Here is a 17,692-nt window from a genome sequence, read left to right as displayed (position 1 = left end):
TTACTTCATCCTCAGCTTTTCTTTTGGCTTGGGTAACGGTTGAGATTTGTAACTACAATTTCTCTTTTCTTTAAAAGCCCTACCCCATCTGAATACCCACAATTAATAGGGGAAAAAAACTGGGATTATGCCGAATAGGATTGCCATGTTAAATTTGAACTAAACCCAGTAATTTGACTAAGGATCAGTGTAATAAAGATTACTCAACATTAGTGCCCTTTAAGCATTCTGAATTACCTTAGATTTTGAGTGCCTGTAATCTGCAAATCTGCTGCTCAATGATATCTCATTTTGCTGCTCGTGTCTTCCAGATACTGCGAAGGCTAGATTAACGTTAGCACAGTAAATCTTGTACATGCAGATGTTACTTTGTCAACTTCCCAAAAGAACTCTCAATTGCTGGATTTCCCATTGTTCATCATAGAAAAGTGAGCAGTTTGGATTAGCTGTAGCTGCTGTTAGATATTGATTTCATTTTGCTCAGTACTTTAATACATTGCCTGGTATGCTGTAATTTATAATATTGCCAATACGTTGTGTACCATCCTGCAGTTAATCACATTTGTATTTCTCATTTTCTAATTGCATTTTAAACTAGGAACATTAAGAATCCAAAATCCTATGGGTGGCATTTAGTGGGCCTGTTTGCTGCAGGTGCAAGTCCGGTTAAGGCCACGAAATTTGGCAAGGAGGCCATACGGGATTTGCGCCGACCAGATCCCAGTTTGAGATTGTCCCCACCCCCTGTCAGTGACGTGATCAGATTCACATCCAGAAAGGGCATGAATCTGATTTCCATAATTTTAAATAAAATAACATATACTTGATGCCATAACGTCTGCCCATGCCTTATCCTCCCGCCAGTAAGTGTGAAATCATGCCAGTAAGAATCACAACTGGCTTTCAAAAACATGAACCAGTCGTGATGACTCAGCCTCGGGTGCGGAGGTGAGTATAACCTCTGGGTGGTGAGGCCGGGCAGTTCCTCACTGCCAGGTTGGCACTGCCAGAGGTGGGCCCTCTGGAGAGCCCCATTGATTTGGGGGCGGGGGTGGAGGGGCTCCCCTTATGTGCACCGGGGGGGGGGGAATGGGGGATGATGGTTGTCAGGGGGTGGGGAGTTGTGCATGCATTGCGGTGGGTGGAGTCTGTAGAGAAGGATGGAAGTGGTGATGAGCTGCTGGCTGTCTTCAGTATTCTCGGGTACCTTTCAAAATTCCAGCACCGCTATATTTTAGTTTGGTTCCACAAGATTGGAACTTCATGAAAGGCATGTATCATGTTATTTGATGAAAGGGCATCTGTGGAGCCAGCGAGTTTCACACAGCTTTTCTCGTCTGATCCAGCACTCAGCATGGAATTTTCCAAAAATTGCACTATGTTTATAAGCACTGAAGTATCACTCTGGCATTTCTATTTTTATTTTTGTAGTTTCTGATACCCTGTTAGAATCTTGAGCCCTTGCAAGCAAAGCCCTTTCAATTGTTTTGTTGGGCGCAGCCTGTCTATTTAAGTGGGTTGTACCTTTTTAAATTTCTTTGCAGGGCATCCATGGTATCTTAAAGGGGCTGACTTGTACAGGTCTGCGCACTAACCTTCCAGTTGGTGTGGGGCTGCGGATATTCATAGCTTTGCCGGAGCCTTGCTCGCAAGTTCAGGGAGGCTCTTTGGACACCTAGTGGCAAAATTGAATGTTCCCCTTGCTGTCTTCTAGCAATGTGCTTCACCCTTATTGCCCACCAATCAACTGCCTCTCCGTGAGGTTGCACATTAAGTGCTAATTAGTGCATATCAGAGATAGCCCTGTGGTCGTACACCTGTCTTCAAAGAACTAGATTCAGAGACTTCTCATTGTCAATTTTAAAAATCAGTCGTCAGTTTATAGAACACTGAAGTAAGTTACCTTTGAAAGAATTTGTAAGATACTTACAATAGCAAAGGCTTATCTTGAGCAAGGTATCAATTTGTTTTTCTATCCCTTCTGCTTTCATTTCACTCCAAGTTTTGAAGAATGACAGACTGCTGTTGTGGGTAAGTAAGTGGAGCAGGACCTGAAGGAATACTTAAGCCATTGAGTTTGACAAAAGTGGCCGGTAAACCAGAAGTTTCCTTTCCATTTCTGGAAATTTCTCTCTTTCAAAGTTTCTTTTTCCCCTTTTAATGTAGTTTTCCTCCTCTTGGTCTGCAGGCCATTCACACTCGACAGAATGAGGAACTGACGTGCAACATCTCTGACTTGTGTAATTCTCCCCTTTCTCATTCACTGCATTGTGCTGCTTAATGATGATGAGCAAGTTGCTGACGAGGGAAACTTGTGTCTGATTGATGGCCGAGGCCATGATTTCAAGCTCAGTGTTTGAAAACTTGCTTCTGCTTTTATTTTGTTCTTGGAATTTTAGCACAGAAATTGGGGAGCGAAAAAACAAAAAAGTGCTGGAAACACTCAGCTTGTCAGGCAGCCCTGCAGCGGGAAGAGATCAGATAATATTTTGAACCTGTTGTTCAAATCCAAGAAGGTAACTCATTTGTTCTTTCCACAGATTCTACCTGTCGTCTTAGGTAGTTCCAGCATTTTCTATTCTTGTAGCAAATTACCAGCAACTGCAGCATTTTGCTTTTGTTTTTTTATTCAAAGTTCAAGTCAAAAGTAGTTCAGAAATGTAGTTTTATCCAGAATGTTGTGCTTTGTAAACAAAAGAAAGCAAATTCACTGTGCGTTTTTGTAGCACCTTGAAGCGTCATAGAGAAATATATTACAGCACAATTTAGATATTGCCATTTATACAATGCCATACAAATCGGCCAGGCTATGTATTTCCTCAGGCATGAAGTATGTAACATGTACTTTGGTGTGAGAGCCCTAAAGTGTGGCCTTTTCCAGTTGACCCTTCACTGCACTAAATTTCAGTGTCTCTCTCAGCATGCAGTTCCAGAGCTGAGAATCTGCACCACTTGGTCATGGATAGCTGTTTGAAAGTGTCAGTGGCACTTTGTGGAAAAGAGTCAGCAACAACCTTTCTTTAACCTCAGGGGCAGACTGATCAATTTTACCCTTTCAGGCCTGGATTTTATGGTTAAAAATAACAGGCTATCGGCAAACACCATTAATTAGAAGTAAATTAGACAGCAACTTCTGGCATCTGTACATGGGCAACTAAATGCAGAAATCGAAAATGTACCGGCTGATAATTTCCAATCTTAACAGCAAGGGGTTTAATGGCAGGTGGTGGGGGTACAACAGCAGGAGCCAAAAAGTTGGATTCGGGCAGGAACATGCGCTTCCACTCATCATGTCGGGGTGACATTACACAGCCTTTTAATCGAATGCCATTGAAGGCCCGGCCAGAATTGTTCCGTCCTGTCCAATTATTTGCACCCACCAACTGGAACACATCCGGACCAACGTGGATTGGTCATGTCAGTACTCACCTGAAAGAAGCAGTGTCCTGGAAATTGATTTTCAATTCCTGGAAATTCCAGGCTAGGGTTGGCAACCCTACCACTAGATACCCACTCAACATGGCTGAAAAAGGTAGGGCATCTCCAATCAAGTATAGGTGAATTTTTGAAAGGGTGGTAAGCTTTATTTATTTGCCAAGCAATAGCTCTCTTGAAATGAAAATCTATTTTAAAATTGTGGCATCTCATTCTTTTAGGTTTTAATTATTATTGGAGATTTAATGGCACGATGGCACAGTGGTCGGCACTGTTGCCTCACAGCGCCAGGAACCCGGGTTCGATTCTGGCCTTGGGTGACTGCGTGGAGTTTGCACGTTCTCCCCTTGTCTATGTGGGTTTCCTCCGAGTGCTCTGGTTTCCTCCCACAGTCCAAAGATTTGCAGGTTAGGTGAATTGGCCATGCTAAATTGACCCTTAATGTCCCAAGATGTGTAGGCTAGGTAAATATGTGGGGTTACAAGATAGGATAGAGGTCAGATACTCTGTCCAAGAGTCAGTGCAGTCTTGATAGGCCTAATGACCTCTTCTGCACTATAGGGACTCTATGAAATTTAATATTTTTTTCTCTATATTCCTCTCAATCATGTTTTCTTACTTTCACATTCTGTTATTATGATCCCTGTAGAGGCTGATAACTTTTTAAACGATACTTGAATTCCCTGTGACCAACTTAAAAGAATCACACAACAAGATTTCATGTTTTAAAGCAATGGGACTAAACACTACCTAATAGGTAGGTAATCTAAACTACAGAAAAAATAACTCTTTAGCCTCACCAAAAACCCTGCTGCAGTTATCTTTCACTGCTCGCTCTGTACAGATTTGCAGGTTTTACAGGAATCAGTCCAAAATCATTCCTACCTTCCAATGGGTTCATTTCTCCCCATTTCCTGAAGTCATAATATGAAATAGCCGTCAAAAGACACTGCTCTATATGCCTGGAGAAGTCCTGAACTGACTACAGCAGTAAGGCCGACTCCTGGTAATACCTTCCCTTGACCACGCCAGAATGAATCTTCCAGAGTCTTTATGTTGCCATGGCCTCTGGCCGAAGAGATGGATCCCATGTTTCCTCCTGCATTCTGCCTGGTTGTCCACAGAAAAGCAGTACACTACTCTCAGTTGACCATACTAACTGCATTCTTTTATCTTCCTGTGGAATCTTTCTCTCGCTCTGTTTGAAATCTCAAGAGACAGAAAGTCTGTCCACGGTCAGTGCCAGCTGCTCCTGCCCTTTGTCTTCAAGTGTGTAAACGAACTAAGTTTCAACACGGGCAGTCCCAGTCTCCTTGCTAACCAAGCTGGGCAGAATTGTCGTCGGGCAGAATTCATAGTAGATCATATGACACTCTTCATTATTTTACCTTGACAGACAGCCCAAAACATCATCATCTTATGAAACCCTGCATTCATAACAATACGTGATTTGGCATAGTAGTAAATATTCCAATTTATATTTCCTGCTTTAGTCTGTCTCAGTAAGTATTCTTCAGTCTGATTGATTGAGCAGGCATATCATTGCTTGCCCTATTTTTGCAGATCCCCTGTGGAGACGGGATGCTGTTTTTACTTTAATTACTGCAAATCAAAGTAAAAGCCCAGAAAAGGTCTGTGGACAAGTGCAAGTATAATGCCAGCAAGAGTCATTCCTTTGCCACTGGTTGCAAAATCTGGGCCATCTTTTTTTGAAGAGCATGAAGCATAACGCATGAATTTTAAGAAGATGGCAATTTGCTCCTTTGTCAAAATGTAACTTTTGACCCTGCAGAAACCTATAATTACAATACCAAAGCATATTGGATCTCTTGTGATGATATTATATCTTTAAGAAATATATTTTTTATCATTTTTTCTTGTAAGGGGTATATTTAAAATTCAGCTCTGTTTTGGGGGTGGCGATTTGTCCACACCAGGCAGCTCCCATGCTCAGAATGCAGCTTAATGATTGATTTTTTAGCTGGGGATTTGTTTGTTTTAATCTGAATTAATTCATGTTTGTTTATTTTGTTTTTTTTCCCCTGGGGTTTCAGAGTAGGGGTTTCCATCAGGTTGATTAACAGAGGCAGAGTCATGTGAATGGGCAGAACTAAGCTTGCCGGAAAAAAAAACAGTTCTCTTTGATTTTTAAAACAATCAATTTCAGTCTGGTCCTGAAAGGAGAGATGTCTTTTTGTCTCTCTTGCTCTCTGGACGCTACTGTTTGAGCTTTCAGAAGAAAGGTTTCCCTTTGCCCCCCTCTTCAAAGAGGTTCAAAGGATCTAGGACTGTTAACAAGTACAAGCACATAAGCCTGGGGTTTACTAACTGATTTTGAAGAGGAGTTTAAGTCTATAAGAGGAATATTGCTTGAATTTGAACTAACAGAGATAGGTTAGCAGTTAAGAATTGTATCTTGTCGTGTTTAAGTATTTCAGTTGGTAAAAGTTAAGCTAATTCATTTGTTATAGTTAAACTGTATTGTTAAATAAAGTTTGTTTTGACAAAAGCTACCTAGTGTGTCAATAGAATCACCACCTGGAGTGAAACACCTTATCCTCACACTAATGCCAAAATAAAAAAAACTGTTGGGGTCCAGTCAGATTTCGTAACATACTTTGGGGTTTCTGATCTGGTACCTAACATGCTCCAGACAAATGAGAAATTTCATTCATGGGTTACAAAGTGTGTCAAAGGGTCAAAGCTAATGCAGTCACATGTAAACTGGATGCGGTGACCCTATTCATTGACTTAATTGTTTGTAATCAGGAGGGAGTACTCCTTACTGCTCTATTCTTATGATAATGCAATCAGGCGCCAATTCGATATTTCGTGCATAATGGTATTGGCACCTAACCTAAGCGTGGAAATGTAGAGACGAACAATCCTTCAGGATTTTCCTGTGAAAGATCTCTACCTTCTATTTTCATAATCAAGAGGTTTGGAGGAGAAATTACCATTGTTTTCACGAGCCTTAAAGTTACCTTCCACCCCAAATAATCTTCCATTCCCCTTACTTGCGAATGAAGTCCAAATGGGCAGCTGGTATGCAAGAATGTTTCAGCTCGGTGCTCAGTGCAATCATACAATCCATACAGTGCAGAAGGAGGCCACACGGCCCATCAGCACTGAACTGACAACAATCCCACCCAGGTTCAATCCCCAAGTACTTAACCTGCTGGAACCCCTGACACTAAGGGGCAATTTAGCATGGCCAATCCACCTAACCTGTTTATGTTTGGAGTGTGCCGGAATTGAACCCAGGTCTCTGCCGTTGTGAGGCAGCAGTGTTAACCATTGTGCCACTGGCTCAGTAGGAAATCTGAAGCCGAAGCAGCTGGGAATACACAGCAGATCAGTCAGCACGTTTGCTGAAAACGCATGACCCAATGTTTCATCTGCTGACCCTTTGCCAAAACTGCTGCAGCTGGGTATTTTGTTTTGTTCTGTTTAGTCGCAGTCAATTCAGAGCCTCAGCTCAGCTGCTGAATTGTAAAATAGCATTCCAAACAGTCACCAGCCTGAATAAAATCGGTATGCAAGTGTGATGTGAGTTGAGAATGATGTAAGGGCAATTATGGTGCAATCAGTTCCTGGTGAAATATTAATAATTTTAACCTTCCAAAAACAGGTAACTTCATAATCTTTCAGTCAGGATTGCTGGAGCAAATGTCTCTGTGATGAGGAAGCATAATTCTTGTTGAATTCTTTTTATCTTCCTTGCAGACTCCCCATGATTTTTTAATTAAGTTAGGCTCACTTCAATTGCAATGAGAGAGTTATAAATATTTGTAAATTTCCTATTCTGTTTCCATATCGTTGGTTTAAATTATTAGCATCAAAACTACAGTGAAGTGTTGCAAAGGCAGGTGAGGGCAAAAGTATGCAAGCTGCAAAACTAACTTAAAGCAGCATGTTCTCATCATGGCTTCATATTCCAGTAGGTACATTTGACTATTCATTAGAACTGCTCCACTTTGGTGGTTTCCATCAAACATATTTGTATATCACCAGCCATATCTGGACTTCATTCCACTTAAAGTTTATGTCCCAATTTTTTTTTTGCCGATCTTTTGTGTTTTACTGAAAGATTAGCAGATGATCAGTCCTCTGCTTTGTGCTTAAGAAATAGGGCAGCACGGTGGTACAGTGGTTAGCATTGCTGCCTCACAATGCCAGGAACCCGGGTTTGATTCCCGGCTCGGGTTACTGTCTGCACGGAGTCTGCACGTTCTCCCCGTGTCTGCATGGGTTTCCTCCGAGTGCTTTGGTTCCCTCCCACAGTCCGAAAAACATGCTGGTTAGGTGCATTGGCCATGCTAAACTTTCCCTCGGTGTACCCGAACAGGTGTTGGAGTGTGGCGACTGGGAGATTTTCACAGTAACTTCATTGTAGTGTTAATGTAAGCCTATTTGTGACACTAATAAATAAACTTAAACCCTTTATGGCGAATCACCTGCAATGACCTTCTGGTCTTCTCTCGTTTTCTTCTTTTCCCTGCCCCCTCAACCCCTACCCATCGTGGTCATCATTTATGTGAAAGCTTCAACAATGAATGTTGGCAGGCTATTCAATCATACTGGTGGTAGGGAGAGAACAGCATTGCAGCTGAGCTCAATCCTGTCTGTAATAAAAATAAGAATTGACTTGTTTTATTTGATCTTAGATGGGGTAAATCCAAATTAAAATCGCATCATCCAGCTGTGTCTCGGCATTGTCTATGCAATATTTCCTTTGTAATGTGACATGAGTGCATAACTGGCCAATGTAACAATAACTTGTATTGATATAGTGCCTTTTAATATGGGAAAATATCCCCCAGAAGCATAATTGGACAAAATTGACAAGAGGCCAAAGAAAGAGCAGAGGAGGGCTTTGTGAAAAGACTAAAATCTTTGTCAAAGACATCAGTTTTAAGGAGAAGTGGAAACATTCAGGGAGGTAGGTTAAGAGCTTATAGCCTAAATGATTGGATAAATTGCTGCCACTGATGGGGAGGATCTGACATGAAATGGAATCCAAAAGACTTGTATTGGCACATAAATAATAAAAGCATAGTAAGAGGGGCAGGGCTGGTTAGGGGACACAAAATGATTTGTGTCAGTCTCCTTTCTGTCCCGTAACCAACAGTAGATGTAGAGGTTGTGACTGAGGTACTAAATGCGCATTCTGCATCTGTCTTTACCAAGGAAGAAGATGCTGCCAAATAAATAGTGGCCGAGGAGATACTTGAGGGATATAATGGGCAAAAAACTTTTATCCACATAATTGTACTTCTCATGAAAATATTGGAGAAATCCAAGAAATTGAAATATTTTCTGCCAGTAATGTGAGTTAAGATAATTAAGGTGGGACAGAGTGACCGTGTGAATGGAACTAGTGCATTTGATATGTTGATGAGCTTAGAAACACTGTAAACGGAAGTTTACCTAGGGCACATTAGTAATAATGGTTGACAGAACAAGAATAGATTTGAATAAATTGTTAAAGGTTCAGAAGAAGAATACAAACGAAGAAGGGATAGAAACGATTGGTCTAGTTGGACCAAGGAGCAGCACAGGCTTAGAGGGCCGAAGGGCCCGTCTCCTGTGCTGTACTGTTCTTTGTTCGAGAAACAAGGTGTGAAGAAGAGGTGTTACAGAAAGGTTCGTGAAGTGAGTTTACTTTGCTTTCAAACTCAAAAAGCAAAAATCAAGAGATGAAGGTAATTAAGTCTGGGGAGTGCGGTTGTAAAGAAGTTGAGTCCGATAAAGGAAAGGTGAAAGGGGGGGAAAAACATTTAAAGAGATACTGAAACCTATGTCGAGGACAGCTGTTTTTCTAGATCTCAGCCCTCAGCAAGAAGAGCTGTTTAATTTCCAGCAAACGGTATAAGAAGGATGCCCAATTTGAAAAGCAAGCCGCTGTTTTACCTCAGAAGCAACCCCAAACTGCATTGTGTAGTCACAGTTACTGGATTTTTAAAAAATAGATCTTTAAATCTATAAGGTGTTGCGGAACATTTAGAGGAGAGTTAGCTCTGAAGTTGGTTAAGATTGTTTAGAATTGTTTAAGTTAGTGATACTGTGTCTAGCCATTGTCTAAGTGTTCTTCTAGCTTACTTTATTGTTCCATTTCATAATAAATATTTATTTTATTAAAATCATCACAAAAAATCTGGGACATCATTCTCTGGATTTCAAATCTTGCCTCACACCATACTAAGTTGCGGAAACACAATTAAGGGCAGATGTTTCAAGTTTCCCTTCTGGGTTTGAACAACTCGGCATTTACTATCAGCCATGTCCTTAACACGCTGATTGCATAATATTCAGCACCATTTGCAACTCCTCAGAAAATGAAGCAATCCATGTCCAAATACAGCAAGACATGGTCAATATGGAGGCATGGGCTGGCAAATAATATAAGTCTAACAACACCAGGTTAAAGTCCAACGTTGGACTTTAACCTGGTGGTGTTAGACTTCTTACTGTGTTTACCCCAGTCCAACGCCAGCATCTCCATATCACAAATAATATAAGTGCCAGAGAGAATCTAACCATCGCCCATTGACATTCAATGGCATTACCATCGCTGAATTCCCTGGAATCAACATCCTGAAGGTTACCTTTGAGCAGCAACTGAGCTGGACATATAAATACTGTGGCTTCAAGAGCAGGTCAGAAGCTAGGAATCCTCCGGTGAGTAACTCACCTCCTGACTGCCCAAACCTGCCGACCATCTATAAAGCACAAGTCAGTAATATGGTGGAATATCCTCTCCTTCCCTGAATGAGTGCAGCTCCTGCAGCACTCAACAGATCATCCAGGACAAAGCAGCCCACTTGATTGGCATCTAATCCACAAACACACATCCTTCACCACCGATGCATAGTGGCAGCAGTGTGTGTTATCGACAAAATGCACTTCAGGAACCTCCTCAGACAGCTACTTCCAAACACAACCACCAGCACCTAGAAGGACTAGGGCCACAATCACCTTGGAACATTACCACCTGGAAGTTTTCCTCCAAACCATTCACCATCCTGACTTCAATGTCACTGGAACATCTGTATCGCCACCACATGGACTTCCAGAAGGCAGCTCTCCACCACCTTCCCAAGGGCAATTAGAGTGCTAGCGAGAGCTAGAATAGACAAGATGAATGCATGGCTAGAGAGATGGTGTAGGAGGAACGGATTTATATTCTTGAGGCATTGGAACCAATTCTGGGGAAAATGGGATCTGGACGGGTTGCATCCCAGCAGGATCGGGACTATTAGCCTTGTAGGTATATTTGCTGTTGGGGAGGGAACTAGAGTGGCAGGGGAATGGGAACCTGAGCAAGAAAAGGCGAGAGAAAGAAATACAGATAAGAGTGAAGGACAGAAAAGTAAAAAGCAGAGTAAAATTAATTAAGGCAACCCAAATGTTGCTGAGTAGGGTGTAGGCCACTTATAACCAATGCAATGTGCAATGTCCAGACAGTTGTGTAAATCAGACAAGTCTGATTGAAGCCCGTCTGTGTGGAGTTTGCACATTCTCCCTGTTTCTGTGTGGGTTTCCTCCGGGTGCTCCGGTTTCCTCCCACAGTCCAAAGATGTGCGGATTAGATGGATTGGCCGTGCTAAATTGCCCCTTAGTGTCTGGGGGGCTAGCTAGGGTAAATGCATGGGGTTATGGGGATGAGGCCTGGGTGGGATTGTGGTCGGTAGACTCTGGGCCGAATGGCCTCCTTCTGCACTGTATGATTCTATGAAAAGTGGAAGGCAAAGGAAACAAAGACTAGTAGCAATTAGGGCCATAATGCCAAAAACCATGTGTAAAAAATGTTGAAAGACAAATCTAAACGTACTGTGTCTGAATGCATAGAGTATTCACAATAAGGTAGATGAAATAACAGTGCAAATACAGGTATACAGGTACAAAATCATTGCAATTATGGAGACATGGCTACAGGGTGAGAACTGAATATCCAGGGCATTCGATATTTTGGAAGGACAGACAGAAAGGGAAAGGGCATGACAGTGGGTAGGCAATGGCTGATATTTAAGGAACGAGTGTATGCATTGCAGCAGTTGTACACTTTCTGCTGCATAAACACAAGAAAAGTTGCCCAACCATCGCTTACAAAATAATTTAAGGATAGTATTAGATCCAAAGAGGAGTCATGTAAAGTTGCTTAAAAAAAGTAGCAAGATTGGGAGAAATTCTGTATTCAGCAAAGGAGGACAAAGAGATTGATTATGAGGGGGGTGGGGCGGGTAATAGTATATGCAAGTAAAATAAAAGCAGATTAAAAAAGCTTCTATAAGTATATAAAAATAAAAAGATTAGTGAAGGCAAATGTGCCATAGAATCCCTATGGTGCAGAAAGAGGCCATCTGGCCCAACAGTTTGCACTGATACTCTAAAAGAGCATCCCGTCAAGGCCCTCCCCTCCACCCTACCTCTGTAACCCTGTGTATTTACCAAGGCTAATCCACCTAACCTACACATTCATGGACACTAAGGGACAATTTATCATGGTTAATCCACCTAACCTGCACATCTTTGGACTGTGGGAGGAAACCCGGAGGATATCCACGCAGACAAGGGGGAGAACGAGCAAACTCCACACAGACAGTCACCCAAGACTGGAATCGAACCCAGGTCCGTGGCACTGTGAGGCAGCATTGCTAGCCACTGTCCCACCGTGCCACCCTTACAGTCCAAAACAAGACGATTTCTAATAGAGAACCAAGGAATAAATAGGTCTTTTTGAAGTGGCAGGCAGTGACTAATGGGATCCCACAGGGATCAGTGCTTGGGTCTTGGGTCCCAGCTATTCACAATATACATCAACAACTTGGATAAGGGAACAAAAAATATTTCCAAGTTTGCTGACAACATAAAACTTGGTAGGAATGTGAGTAGTGAGGAGGATGTAACAAGGTTTTAAGATGATTTAGACAAGTTGATTGAATGGGCGAATACATGGCATTGTAGTATCGCATGGATAAATGTGAAGTTGTCCGCTTCGGACAGAGAGGCAGAATGGCACAGTATATTTAAATGGTGATAGATTGGAAAATGTTGATGTGCAAAGAGTACCCTAGTACACCAGTCACTGAAAGCAAGCTTGCAAGCAAGCTGGTCCCCCCCCCCCCATGTAGACACTATAGTTAAGAAAGCCCACCAAAGCCTTGACTTTCTCTGAAGACTAAGGATGATTTAGCATGTCAGTTACGACTCTCACCAACTTTTACAGATGCACCATAGAAAACATTCTTTCTGGTTGTATCACAGCTTGGTATGGCTTCTGCGCTGCCCAAGACCGCAAGAAACTACAAAAGGTCGTGAATGTAGCCCAATCCATCACACAAACCAGCCTCCCATCCATTGACTCTGTCTACACTTCCCACTGCCTCGGCAAAGCAGCCAGCATAATTAAGGACCCCACGCAGCCCGGACATTCTCTCTTCCACCTTCTTCCATTTGGAAAAAGGTACAAAAGTCTGAGGTCACATACCAACCAACTCAAGAACAGCTTCTTCGCTGCTACCATCAGACTTTTGAATGGATCTACCCTGCATTAAGTTGATCTTTTTCTACACTCTAGTTATGACTGTAACACTACATTCTGCACTCTCTCCTTTCCTTTTCTATGAACAGTATGCTTTGTTTATATAGCGTGCAAGAAACAATACTTTTCACTGTATGCTAATACATGTGACAAATCAAATCGAAATGCAGGTATAGCAAGCAGTTAGGAAGGCAAATGGTATGTTGGCTTTCGCTGCAAGAGGACTCGAGTACAGGAACAATTTGCTTTACTGCAGCTGTGCAGAGCCTTGGTTATATGTAGTTTTGGTCTCCTTATCTATGAAAGGATATACTTGCTATAGAGGGAGTGCAGCAAAGGCACACCAGACTGATCCTTGGGATGGCAGAATTGTCATATGAGGAGAGATTGGATCAACTGGGTCTGTGTTCACTGGAATTCAGAAGAATGAGAAGGGATCTAACTGAAAAGTATAAAATTCTGACATGGCTGTTCAGAGCAGATGCAGGGATGTTGTTTCCTCTGGGTGGGAGGGCTCTAGAACAAGGGGTCACAGTCTCAGGATATAGGGTAGGTCATTTAGCATTGAAATGAGGAGAAACATCTTCACTGAGAGGGCAATGAATCTGTGGAATTCTCTACCTCAGAAAGCTGTGGAGGCTAAGTCACTGAATATATTTAAGAAGGAAATAAATAGATTTCTAGACTCTAAAGGTGTCGAGGGCAGAACGCAGGAGTATGAGTTAGAGGGTCAGCCATGATCACGTTGAATGGCAGAGCAGGCTTAAAGGGCTGAACGACCTACTCCTGCTCCTATTTTCTATGTTTCTGATTAGGGATTGGTAATAAATGGTGGCCTCACAAGCGACGCCCACATCCCATGAATAAATTAAAGAAACAAACGACCATCAAGGAATAATCAGAATTAAAGAGAACAAATGTTTTGAGAAATACAATTTTTGCATTTATAGTACAGCCAAAGGAAAACAGAGGCAATCACAGTTCTAGTTAGATGCAGGCTCCAGCAGTACAATAAAGAACTGAGCTCCTATTAAAGAATTACTTGTTGCAGGAACTAATTCTGGATGAAGGAGAGTCACATCTAGTTTTTGTTTGTTACTCTGCGCCAATGTTGCCACAATTTCAGTGACTCTGAATGCTTCACAGATGCACTCAGACGATGCTATGCATAGATTACTTTTTTAATTCTCCTCTGAACTAAATCTCATAAATACACAATTCTTGTCTGTAAACCTGGAGTTTGGGAATAAAATTGGGGATTAACCTAGTATACTGATCTCTGATAAGATTGATATTTAAATATCAGTCATGCTGTAAAATCCTTTCCTTATGCCACACACGCACAACACAAAAACTATGCTGTCTTAATTGCACAGTGGAAAAATGTTTATTTAAAAAAATATATTTATTGTGCTCTTTAATCATTGTGAGTGTCGAAATAAAATAATCAGAATCTTGTCTATAGAAAATATTTTCAGTGCTGGAGAATTATCCGTATTATCAGCATAAATTAAAATTTCAGCTTGATTAGGCTTCATTAGTGCAGCATCATCAGACAGCATTAATCTCCCTGGTCTAGGCACTGAAACTGACTTGCTGGGCTGCTTCGTAAATGGTGATCCACAAAGCTCGGTGCAGTATGCCTAATAATACCTTGCTGCATTGCACAGCGATTTGGGATCCTCAGCCGACTTGAGAGTTTAGGACGAAGTGTGAGAGGGATCCGTCTTCATCTGCCCCCCCGCCCCCCCCCCCCCAAATCGCCATATGTCCCTGCCTTGCTTTCACGTGAAGCATTTTCTTTTGTATCGAAATCTGCTGTATTTTCTCCACAAACAGTTCCCCTCACTTACTTCGTTTCGGGAGATTATTATTTTGAATTGCATTCTTGTGTACTCTTGCATCATGAGCTGCTCTTTGTGCTGCTTGCTTTATATTTCTGTCAGTTGACAGCAAAAACACAGTGATGTGTTTGTAATAAAGAGAATCAGCGGCAAGAACTTGGGTGTCATTATGTGAGCTTTACAGCAAATACCACGGACAGAGATGACACGTTTGATAACCCTCTTTGTGTTTAGCAGTGCCACACTTGCAATCAATTAACCATTGCTATGCCCATGTGTATGAATGGGATTTGTAACAAAAGTCTTAATTGTTGAAGGGTTAAAGTATTTACACTCTGAATAGAATCACGTATTGGTTTAATTGAACTAAATTAACTATAATAAATAAACGTTTTCTATCAAGCCTTCCCAGCATTTTCAATTTCACACATTATGATATTCTCTGCCGTTCACTGGTGCAGAAGGCCCCTGTTAACCACTGTGGGAACAGGCCAGATTTTTTTTTAACTTTACTGAGAGGTAGTGGCTATTTTTAGCTCCTCTTGTTTATAATATGACTAAGATGAGGGCATTGTGTATTTGGCTGTTGGAAACATGTATACTTCTACTTGTCCAGTGGATTGAAGCGCAAATCTCAACCAGGTAGACTCCATATTTTTAAAAATAAGTATGTTTTGACTTGCTAATTTTAGCTGAGCAAATTTTCGGACTTCATTTGGATAATTCTGCATTCACCATTGGGTCACTCGTCAAATAAGGTATTTGCATATTTGACAAAGGAGAAATTTCTAACCGGGTTGAATGTAACTCGGGAAGTCATTTTCCAAAGCGATAATAGTGTTGCAGTTTGAAGATTGAGAAAAGTGCTTTGCCTCAGCGATGCTGCAAATGAGGTTGGGTTATTTTATCTCTGGGGTCTGAATTTGAATCTAGCCAGACCGATGGGATGTAAGTCTCTTCTCCTGCAAGATTCCTGTATCATGAACTTGGGCAGGCTCAGTCCAGTTCACAGTTGGAGAGAGCCACAAATGCATGGTTACCTGACTCTGACGGTGAGAGAGAGCCTTATTTTGGAATAAAAACAGAAAATGCTGGAAAAACTTGGCAGGTTTGGCGGCATCTGAAGAGAGAGAAACAGAGTTAATACATCAAGTCTGTATGACTCCTCTTCAGAGCATCTTTTCTGCTCTTGACCAACGCTTGATTTTTACACTGATAGCCCAAACTGAGAAATTGCCAATTTTCCACCACTGCCCTGTCTTACCAGGAGTAAATTTGGGGAATATGCTGCACATGCAATTTCGCAAATTGATTTTTTTGTTTCCTTCATTAGTGGGGCATGGACATCGCTGGCTGGCCACCATTTATTGCCCATCTCTAGCTAGTTGAGAATCAACCACATTGCTGTGGCTCGAGAGTCACAAGTAGGCCAGACCAGTTGAGGATGGTTGATGTCCTTCCCTAAAGCACATTAGTGAACCAGGTGGGTTTCTTTGACAATCGACAATGGTTTCATGATCATCAGTAGATTCTTAATTCTAGCTATTTTTTATTGAATTCAAGTTCCACCATCTGTCATGGCGGGATTCGAACCAGGTCCCCAGAACATTAGCTGAGTTTCCAGATTAATTTTCTTGCAATAATATCACTAGGCCATCGCCTGCCCATGTATTTTGAAATTCAAAACTACAGACAAAACTATTATCAATAAATTGCAGTTTGGATCCTGCATTTCGGAAGAAACATACTCTCAAAACTATGGCACGTAATTTTGCAAATGTAAGGACCCTGGTGGGCCTGGAATTATTAATGAATCACTTGGTTGCCATAGATCTTATTAACCAAACTAGATCATAAAGGTATCATCTAATTAATATTTGTCATGAGGATAAGATTCATAACAAGCAGAAGAGTATAACTTACAGAAACTGCATTTCCACTTCAACTGAGGCCAGCTGAATCAAACTGGAGCTTGAATCTCGGCACATTTTAATGCTTTTATAATACGTGCATACATCATTGTACTCTAATCCTCTTGGACTTGTAATTACTTGATAAATGCGAAGATTTAATGCTGCATAATATATAGGAAGTACTGAGTAACAAAGAATGGTTGCAGGGAACTAATCTCACTGGAGATTTCCAGTTAGAAACTGCAAGAGCAAAGTTTGAGTGATTTATCATCTTGTAACCTCAACAATGAGACTATAGATTGGAAGTTACTGTTGGTAAAACTGTAATTAATTACATTGCTTTGTCTACTATATTGAATACTTTTACAGACTGCGAAATGCTCTGCCACGTTATACAAGTGCATCATGTATGTGTCAGCTACTGTTGACAGTAACTTATAGGTCTCCTGGCAGTCTAGTTAGTGGGTAAAAGCAATGCCCCAATGTATCAATAAGCCAAGCAGCCCAGCTGGTCCCAGAAACATCTGAGAAAGGGACAGCTGTTTGCACAATCCAATTGAAAAATCAGGCAGCATCCCTACACCTAACTGATGTATCCTTTCTGCAAAGTGTATTTATGTAAATATTGGGTGAAGGCAAAATCCAGCTTTGCTATGGTCACGTAGCTTTCTGGCATTTTCTGGCTTGGTCTATACATAGAATCATAGAATCCCTACAGTGCAGAAGGAGGCCATTTCGCCCATCAAGCCTGCACCAACAACAATCCCACCCAGGTCCTTTCCCCGTAACCTACATATTTACCCTCCTAATCCCCCCTGACAGGGGGCAATTTATCATGGCCCATCAACCTAACCAGCATATCTTTGGACTGTGGTGGAAACCGGAGCACCCAGAGGAAACACACACAGACCCGGGGAAACCCATGCAAACTCCACACACACAGCCACCCGAGGCCG

At 41.6% G+C, this 17,692-nt stretch overlaps 1 protein-coding gene across 1 annotated transcript in view; it reads left to right on the top strand.

Moving 5' to 3' along the window:
• The window catches only part of cep164 (centrosomal protein 164), a 220,549-nt gene that overhangs the window by 58,035 nt on the left and 144,822 nt on the right, over positions 1-17,692 (top strand). The gene's annotated exons all lie outside the window — the stretch shown is intronic.

The sequence above is a fragment of the Mustelus asterias genome, chromosome 27 (assembly GCF_964213995.1).
Source record: "Mustelus asterias chromosome 27, sMusAst1.hap1.1, whole genome shotgun sequence".
NCBI lineage: Eukaryota > Metazoa > Chordata > Chondrichthyes > Carcharhiniformes > Triakidae > Mustelus > Mustelus asterias.
This window is presented reverse-complemented; position numbering and strand designations above follow the sequence as displayed.